This window comes from Mustela nigripes, chromosome 6 (assembly GCF_022355385.1).
Source record: "Mustela nigripes isolate SB6536 chromosome 6, MUSNIG.SB6536, whole genome shotgun sequence".
Lineage (NCBI taxonomy): Eukaryota > Metazoa > Chordata > Mammalia > Carnivora > Mustelidae > Mustela > Mustela nigripes.
In genome coordinates this window covers 54,061,855-54,071,951 of record NC_081562.1, presented here as the reverse complement: position 1 = coordinate 54,071,951, position 10,097 = coordinate 54,061,855, and the positions used below count along the sequence as shown (strand labels likewise).

General features: G+C 34.4%; 1 long non-coding RNA gene across 3 annotated transcripts; it reads left to right on the top strand.

The window, feature by feature from the left end:
* The first annotated feature begins 976 nt into the window (after window positions 1-976).
* On the top strand, window positions 977-9,668 carry LOC132020600 (uncharacterized). 3 transcript variants are annotated; one of them, XR_009405037.1, is made up of 5 exons: window positions 977-1,202; window positions 3,109-3,217; window positions 4,471-4,524; window positions 5,382-5,533; window positions 9,122-9,668. It is a non-coding gene; the product is annotated as an uncharacterized LOC132020600 (long non-coding RNA). The 3 variants fall into 3 exon arrangements; XR_009405038.1 differs by lacking the exon at window positions 4,471-4,524 and having other exon boundaries at window positions 3,120-3,217; XR_009405036.1 differs by lacking the exon at window positions 4,471-4,524.
* Window positions 9,669-10,097: the final 429 nt, after the last annotated feature.

Sequence of the window (10,097 nt, the reverse complement as noted above, 5' to 3'; positions counted from 1 at the left end):
ATGAAGTTTTTTCTTTTTTTTTTTTTTAAAGATTTTATCGATTTATTTGAGAAAGAGCACAAAAGAGAGAGCAGAATCAGGAAAAGGGCAGAGTGAGAAGCAGGTTCCCTGCTGAGCAGGAAGCCAACATGGAGCTCAATCCTAGGACCTTGAGATCAAGATCTGACCCAAAGGCAGATCTTAACCTACTGAGACACACAGGTGCCCCTTATTTCCTTTGGAATTCATAGTCATATATCTGTGTTTTAAAAGTCTACATTTTCTGCTGTCTTACTTTTTGGTTAAGAGCAATGCTTAAAAATTAGCTTTGTTTCCCCCATGTTCTTAGAATTTTTTTTTTGTCATTTATTGACAAATGTCCCTTTTAAAAAAGAGATATCTGGTTATGATTGAAGGATGAATCAATGAATAATGTCATGAGTGGTTACTTACTATTGTAACCTCTGCCATGGTGATATAGTTGAATATTGTCTCATGTTTGAACCTTCCCAGAGATATTAATTTTTATCACGTGAAATTTAAATAATTATTTACAAATAATAAAATTGAAGGTAGGAATCTAAAGAACTAGGGCTGAGAAATTGAGAACAGTTGGGAATTAATAATAGCAACAGTTACCATGACGTTGAAAATGTAGTAGTTACTCAAAATAGTTGGAGATAAATATCAGTAATTTCCTACTCTAATGGGATTATGTTTTCAGATTTTTCCCATTATAATAGAAATAACATAAGGAGAGCATAAGGAAAAGAAGCATGTTATGCCAAGACTTAGCAATGTGTAAAAATAGAACTGACACATCAAAGATACTCTTCAAAGACCTGCATTTTCAGGTCTCGGCACTTGTGACTGAGAAAGAAGCAAGTTAACAGCTTGGGTGGTCAAGCCTCTGACCCCAATATCTTGTGAAACATAAACATTTCTCAGAGTCATGTCGCAATTAACTGACACACCACAAACTGAAATTCTCGGACATTCTGGAGGTGTGTGATGAGATAAAGTATCTTCAAAATAGCCCAAATGTAAGGGTTTCCTGTTCAAATTTTAAGCGACATGTTGATGATAAATCTACTTTTTCCACTATTCTTCACTCTGAGCGCTCACAGGGCTGGCAGTTTGTGAAGACCACAGATACTGTGGATACAAGATACAAGAGTAACTTGGTCTCCCCCTGGAAGATGCCTGACTCTGGCCAACAGAAGGTAAGTGTCACTCCTCTGCTGTCTCTCTCCTAGCCACCTCACTTAGTGGGAGATACAGATACTGGATGGATACAACTAATACACAACAAAATCACAGAGAACACTGGTTAACTCTATTACAACAACTCAGGGTCACAGATAGGAAGAAATATGATATATGTCAGAGAATATCTTAAAATATTCATATTCTTGCCTGTGGAGAAGTAGTCAAATGTATACACACGCAGATGATAAGGGTTAAAATCCATATAATTTCACGTGAAATCTCATAAGCATCAATGCATGACAAGGAATGGTTAATTTGGATTTGTCATCAACATAGAAATAATTTCATATATTACTTGATATTTAGCCCAGCCTTTAAAAATACATTCTTGAAATAAAATCATGCAATCATGAAGGTCAAATATACTTCTTCATATACTTTTTTAAATAAAACTATTTAATGTTTCTTAATATCAGGAGGAGGTAAATTTCCTAATTTACTAATTAAGCTTACCTATAAATAATGACAAGATTCCAAAAAATATGAACAAAGCATTGCAAAAGTTTTTACCACACTGATGAAGACAGCCCTATGAATCATTGTACATAGTATGATATGAATCAGAAACAACAATATAGCAATTGGGTTAAAAATAGGAATAAAATAACTAACATATTATTAAGAGTTTATAAAAGCCTGCTTGAATCCTAAGTGTTTTACATGTATTAGAACTTACATATTTTTAATCTCAATGATAGATTAGTAAATTAGGTAGGTAGACATGAAGTAACTTAAAAGATCACACATTGTAACTTTGAGAACCAGAAGGGATTCTAGAGCTCACTGACTGCAGAGCTAATTATGTGAATTATTAGATTACGTTTATTTGAGTTATAACAATTGCTTGCACAATAAAGCTACCTTCACTCCTTTGACAGCCATAGATTGTTTCTGAGTTCATACCATTCTTCCATAAATGATCTCTACTTTTGTTTACCATTTTATACTTGCATATGTTGGCCATTATCAATTACCCTTTTCTGGTGTCAAATAAGGATTTTTAGAAATTTTTTCTGTTATTGTCTGCTTTTGGTTTTCAGCAGTATTGTTTAGGTTTTGGATAAGGTTAGTGTGTCATGTAGTATTTTTCACCATATACAGTATTTCTTTAAAATTTAATTTCCAGGATTCTACAATCATTCAAAATGTAAGGTGATTTAATAAGACCTTATCCCCTTTTACTAAGTATACATAAGTCACCAAATAGAAGTAATTTACTGCAGGAAGTTCCTGTATATGCTAACACCACTGTTCCCCCAACTTCAGAACAATCTTTAACCTTTCATGGATTTTAAAAATTGTCATAAAAAATTTGTCTTATTATTTCCTAATAACAGCATTTTAGTTTTAACCCTGTTATTCCTACAGTGTGTCTATGGAATCTGACATTAAGCTACTAAGAACATCATTCTTTAAATGTTTTTTTTTTCCTTCTATTTATTTTCAGCATAACAGTATTCATTATTTTTGCACCACACCCAGTGCTCCATGCAATCCATGCCCTCTATAATACCCACCACCTGGTTCCCCCAACCTCCCACCCCCCCGCCACTTCAAACCCCTCAGACTGTTTTTCAGAGTCCATAGTCTCTCATGGTTCACCTCATGTTTCTTTATTCTTCACTAATTTGTTGCTTTTTGTGGCTACAATCAATAACATTGCATCAAACATAAAATACCACTTTAAGAATCACTTATTCTCTGATGAAACACTTATTTCAAGCTCTGAAGAAATCAGAACCAGAATTTTACATCATTCAGCTACAAAGGAGTGTTACCACTTACCTCACACTCCACCCAGTGTGACTCTAGCAGGGCTCTTGTCATTACCTACACCGTTTGCTGACTATATAAGTCCAGTTTCCATACAGCACAGGTCCTGAGATCTCTCAGTGCTGAAATGAATAACCAGAGAGAAAACCTTCAGAACCAAATCTGTTTAAGAACTCAAGAAGACAACTGTCGAAAGGTAAGGCTCTAATTCAGTAACTGATTCTAAAAGCTCTAATTCAGTAACTGAGCAGGAAATCATCTGTGCAGAACTAAATCTTCAAAATGTGTCTGAAGACCTGCAAGGGAATGACAAGAACTACCACTGCAAAAATAAAGCACACAGTAAGGCACACAGGACAACTGTTCTAGGATGTGAACTTGGGGTACAATGTGTGGGAAAGAGTAGAGAATAATTCCATATATTTTTCATTTGTGAGGATCATGATGAACTTGAAGCTGGAATAAGGTATCGTTTTTGAGATCTGAGGACTAATTCACTCCAGCATTGTTGTAATTCATAGTCCGTGACCAAATAGCTCATGGAGCATGATGCTTACTGACAGTTAAGTGGTATATTGTGAGGAAGATTACAATGGTAGATATGGGTTTGTGGTCCATGTTTATACCTATGATTCTCTGTGCATCTTTGGTTCTCTTGTATGTAAACTGTCTAAACTTTAGTCTTCATCCATCCATCCTTCCTCACTGTTTCATTTCTCTCCCCACATACTTGCCATCATCTCTAGAGAAGCTCATTGCTGGGGTTTTGGGACTCTCCTGCCTTGTTTTGACCTATATTGTAGCAAGAATGATAAGTTCTCTTTCCTGTGAGTAAATCTTTGAATGATTATGAGAAATCTTTTCTTTTCTTTTTTTTTTTTTAAAGATTTTATTTATTTAACAAACAGAGATCACAAGTAGACAGAGGCAGGCAGAGAGAGAGGAGGAAGCAGGCTCCCTGCTGAGCAGAGAGCCTGATATGGGGCTCCATCCCAGGAGCCTGGGATCATGACCTGAGCCAAAGGCAGAGGCTTTAACCCACTGAGCCACCAGGCGCCCCGAGGAATCTTTTCATTTTAATGATCATCAGTGCCTCTAAGCATTTAAAGTATGAGGGAGTGGAACTATCCTTTCCACGTATGCATTTAGACTAAATGTGGAATGCTTATTCTGAACTTCTCAAAAGTATAAATAACAATGATTGTAGAAAATATACATATATACATAATTGAAAAATGCAAGTTAATTCTTGAGACTGGCTAAACGAAATACTCTAAGAAATGTCGATGTTTGGTTGTTTAAGGCTTTGGATTGATTTACACTCAAATCTTAATGATATTGTTAATTTTAGTAAATCAATTTTATTCCAGAATATTCTAATCTTAAAAAGTACACCAAGTTTCAAACAGAAAAACTAGAATTATTACAATGATTAATTTTTATTTTTAGGTATTAGAACACCACAGCAGGACAATTCGTACCCAGTTACAAGAATCCAGAAATGTATGTAATGATTTTCATAGTTCTGATAGTAGTACAGTTTATATTTTGTTTCCATCTAGGTTGTACAAAATCATCATAGAGTTTGATGAAATATATATTATAAAATATATATACTTTATATATATTTTAAATATATATATATATTTTATATATACTTTAAAATATATATTATAAAATGCAGAAAATAGATGAAAATAAGTAATGATTGTAAGAGCTTATTCCTTCTTATGCAGCAATATGAATAAATCCTCATTTAAAATTACCATATCCATTGGGGACCTGGGTGGCTCAATTGGTTAAGCACTTTCCTTTGGCTCAGGTCATGATCTGGAGTCCCGGAATCTAGTTCCACATTGGGCCCCCAGCTCCACAGTGAGTCGGCTTCTCCCTCTATCCTTCTCCTCTCTCATGCTCCCCCTCACTGTCTCTTTCTCAAATAAATAAAGAAAAAATATATTTTAAATTATCATACTCATTATTGCCAATTGCTTCAAATTTCCTCCTGCTATGACATAATAAGAGATAAATCATTATATAACTCCAAAAAAGTGGTTTTGTTCAGTGACTCAAAAGACATGTAGACTTTTTTGTGTGTTTGCCTTTTATGGGCACATAAATTAAGGGAGGGAAGCCTGACTCTTTGGGAGTGTGTGTGTGTTTTATTTTTGCCACCTGTGAAGGAGGGTGCATGGATATGTCATATATATGTGTATATATATATATATATAGATATATATATATACACACACACACATACATATGTATATATATGCATGTGTGTATACATATGCAAGTTGTAAATTTGCAATTTTTAAAATTTGAAACTTTTTGGATAATATTTCATAATCTTTCTTTAGCTGATCCATGTGGTCATTGTCCAAAAGAGTGGATTACATATTCCAAAAATTGCTATTACATTAGCACTGTAAGAAAACCATGGAATGAGAGTCGGTTGTCCTGTGCTTCTAAGAACTCTACCCTGCTCTCCATAGAGGATGAAGAGGAAATGGTGAGGTTTCACATGTTTGCAGCTTTTATTAAAAGCTTATCATTTAATATTACATTTGTAGATCTCATCCTTATAGTCATACATATTTCTTGTTTATTTAAAGTCTGTTACTATTCCATAGTTTGACTCTGTGATATTTTACTATTTTTATACCTTTAATGTATATTTAATAATTTCTAGTTCTTGCTTTTCTTAGAAAGCCATACTTCTATAAATGCTCTTTTGCCTGAAATAACCTTATATATTTTTTACCACACATCAAGAAAACTATATGACTGGGGCACCAGGGTGGCTCAGTGGGTTAAGCCTCTGCCTTCAGCTCATGTCATGATCTCAGGGTCCTGGGATCAGCCCTGCATTGGGTTCTCTGCTGGGCAGGGAGCCTGCTTCCTCTTTCCTCTCTGCCTGCCTCTCTGCCTACTTGTGATTTCTTTTTCTGTCAAATAAATAAATAAATCTTAAAATAAAAAAGAAAACTACATGATTGTGCATATTCATCACAAAACAGTCAGAACGTAAATACAAATCAGCTCATGAGCGAGAAGTAGAGCCTCTATTTGTCCTGCCAATGTTAATACTGTGAAATATCCTTACTTAGTTTTGGAGTTTATATCGTTGGACTCATGCAGTATGCATTATTATATGTGTCTCCTTTTGCTTTCATATGATATTTGTAATTGGTCTATATTACTAGATTTGTCTATAGTTTGTGAATTTGTAGTGTTGCTGTCTTATATGAATAGGACATTTTAAAAGTTTCTCAGAAACTTGCATCTTTTTTACTGTGTGGTTATTATGAATAATTATTTTATGGGGCACCTGGGTGGCTCAGTGGATTAAGCCTCTCTGCCTTCAGCTCAGGTCATGATCTCAGGGTCCTGGGATCAAGCCCCACATCAGGCTCTCTGCTCAGAGAGCCTGCTCCCCTCCCCACTCCCTGCCTACTTGTGATCTCTTTCTCTGTCAAATAAATAAATAAAATTTAAAAAAATAATTATTTTATAAAAGGCTTTTTCTATGTGTTTTCTATGTATTGTATTTATGATAACTATTATACATAACTACATAATACATAGTATATTTACGAAATGTAAATAATACATTTGTCAAAAAACAATGCATAAATTGAACATTATAATTATGTTTACATATGATTATTATACATTTTCTTCTAAGCATTAGTATGAAAATGCTTAGTCATAGATATGTGTATCTTTCAATATATTACATTATCCCTGCATTTATCTAATGTACTGTGTAAATATATTGTACAAAATTGTCCATTGATCCAAAGTTCTGAGGAAAATTATGACAAAATGTTCTGCTGGTTATAGAACAGTATCATTTTCCTGGGCTGTGAGTTATTAGGATATTCTCTTTGGTGAGAAGGACTCGTGTGTCCCTTGCTTATTTCTCCTAGATGGTGTTTTTCTTTTGTCTTCTTGGAAGTCCTTACCATGTTTTAAATATGAGCTCTTTTTTGAGTTTACAAGATGGAAATCACTGTGTATGGCATTTTTACTCTCCTATTGGAGTCCTTTAATGATCAGAATTTTAATATTACGATGGTTCCATATGTCATTTGAGTGTTATTGATTATTTTGAACCTATTTTAGAACTTTGTCAAAGTTCATAAACATTTTTCCATATTACTTCTATCTTTTTTCTTTATTTATTAATTTCTCACTTTAATTAGAGTTTCTGATGCAATTGGAATTTATTTTTGGTGATGTTGTATTTGCGATGCAGTGAGATAAATGTGAAAGTTATAGTTTTCTACATTATGAACCTGATGGAGCATAATGTAAAGCAAAGTCGATCTTTTCTTCATAAATAACTTTATACATATATAGTCATATACATGTCCCCATATGTTCTAATCAGCTTTATATAAACAATGTAGATAGCATATATCTTTATATAGATAATTATAAACACATATATCAGTCTACACATTCTGTCACAACCCACTGTACTTAGTAAAATGTAGAGCCTTCCCTTCCCTGATGTCCCTTTACTGTGTCTCATTTCTACTTTGTTTTAAATGTTTCTCTACTGATGTTGAGAATTACATGAATGTTATAATTTTGCTTCAACTGATGATTTTCATTCAAATATCAAATAATTTAGACACTAGAGTTGAGGCGAAGTCCCTTAGACCTAATGATAGTTTTATACTTTGTTTTTTTTTTTTTTTTTCCTTTCTTCCTGATGATTCTTGGAAGATTCCTTCTGTTACCATTTAATTTCTGTTTGGATAATTCCTTTCAGCAGTTCTTGCAGACTGGGTGTGGTGGTGACACTTTTCTTAGTTTTCCTTTATCTCAGAATGTCTTGATGTCCCCTGCATTCCTGAGTGATGTGTCCCTTGAATAGTCTGTGGTTGATTGAAATAATGCACTTAGTGTCTACATTTTTTGTTTATTTGTTTGTGTGGGTCTTTCTAACATATCTTTTTTTCTATTATGCTCATTAGAGAAAAAAAAAATCATTTTGGGGACTTTTGTCTGTGCACTTTGGTGTCTGTGGTTTGCTCACCACTCTGGGATATGTGAGGCAAAGAGAAATTCCAGGGCGCTCACAGCCATATCATTCCTTGGGGTTAGAGGGCGCAGTTCTGTCTGCTTTCTCATAAACTCTTGAATGTTATATTGTTTTGTGTATAATATCTAGGCGTTTTAGCTGTATTTGGTGGAGGATGTAGGGAACAGTAGCATATCCTCTCTTTTGCTGGAATAGGAATTCTGATATGTAGTAGTTCTAATGTGAATGTTCCCTAAGACTGATAGTGTCGAGCAACTTTCTCTGTATTTATTTGCCATCAATAAATGCTTTTTGGTGAAGTATCTTGAAATATTTTTGTTATATTTTTAGTTTTTGTTATTGTATTTTGAGAATTCTTTCTGTATCCTGGCAGCAAGTATTTTATTAGATGTGTTATTTGTAAATATTTCCTCTCGGTCTATGACTGGTCTTTCCTTTCTCTTCAAAGCACAGACATTATCTTAAGGAACTATACTTCATCACTTTGTTCTTTTATGGATCATGTTTTGTTTCTCTCTAAGAAATCACTGCCCAACTTTAGGTCAGATGTTTTTCCTAATACATCTTCTTGAAATTTTATCATTTGCGCTAACAGATGATCATTTTTTTTAATTTTTTATTTTTTATAAACATATATTTTTATCCCCAGGGGTACAGGTCTGTGAATCACCAGGTTTACACACTTCACAGCACTCACCAAATCACATACCCTCCCCAATGTCCATAATCCCACCCCCTTCCCCCAAACCCCCCCCCCCCCGGCAACCCTCAGTTTGTTTTGTGAGATTAAGAGTCACTTATGGTTTGTCTCCCTCCCAATCCCATCTTGTTTCATTTATTCTTCTCCTACCCACTTAAGCCCCCATGTTGCATCACCACTTCCTCATATCAGGGAGATCATATGATAGTTGTCTTTCTCTGCTTGACTTATTTGCTAAGCATGATACGCTCTAGATCCAATCAAAATATTGTGATTTATATTTTTTAAGATTTATATTTTTAAGATATTTATATTTATATTTTTTACAATTTTCTGTATTTCAGGTCATTAGTGTTTTCAGCAAGTGACAAGAATTGTCCATTTTTCGACTTTGACTCAAACATGGGATCTTTTGAAGACTGTTTATATCTAAAAATATATGTTTGTAAGCATTAGGCATTTCAGTTACCTAATTTTGGAATAACGCTATCTCACCATCTATAAAAAAAGATATTTCTCATTTCTTCAAAAGGCATGCAATTTTCCCAGATATTTTTCAGATACTCTTTTTAGAACAATTTTAGTTCACAACAAAATTGAGAAGAAGGTACATAGCCATCCTCCACCATCCCTGCATGCAAACATGTGTGGCCTTGCCCGTTATCAGCATGATTCACTAGAATGGTTCATTTCTTAGCCAAGAGGAACCTGCAGTTTGCATCATAATCATGCAAAGCCCAAAGTGCACCTGAGGTTTCCCCCTTGGTGTCAAAAAACTGTTTTATCTCTTAATTTTATTAATGTAAAAATATATATACTCAGGTACATATTATACATTTCTTAAGCTTTTGTTATTTGTTAAATAATAAAGTACAAATTATTGCATCGTTATTGTGAAGCATTGTTATTGTGAAGTCTTCAATAAGGTCATCAATCCACTCATATTTCCAAGTAAATTGCTTTATCCTGCAAATAAGGTTGCAAATAAGCGGCTGCAAATAAGGGTTGACGACCCTGGGTGGCAAGATTACACATGAAATTGACTCAGGAACAGAAACCAGAGGAAGACTGGTGTAAACATTACTATCCAATTTGTAAGGGAAAGCTTACTAGAAAGAAAGGCTACTAAAATAAAGAAAATCATAAAGAATTTCTTAGGGTTAGAGGACAGTACACAAGAGAGAGATCACTGGGAAGCCACATCTCCTCTCTGGAGATGGGATTTAGATGTCATTGAGACAATATGGACACACACAGCTTCATGGCAGACATGCTCACTGCATTGACCTGGGACAGAGCAGCTCCACAGTCCACAGGCTG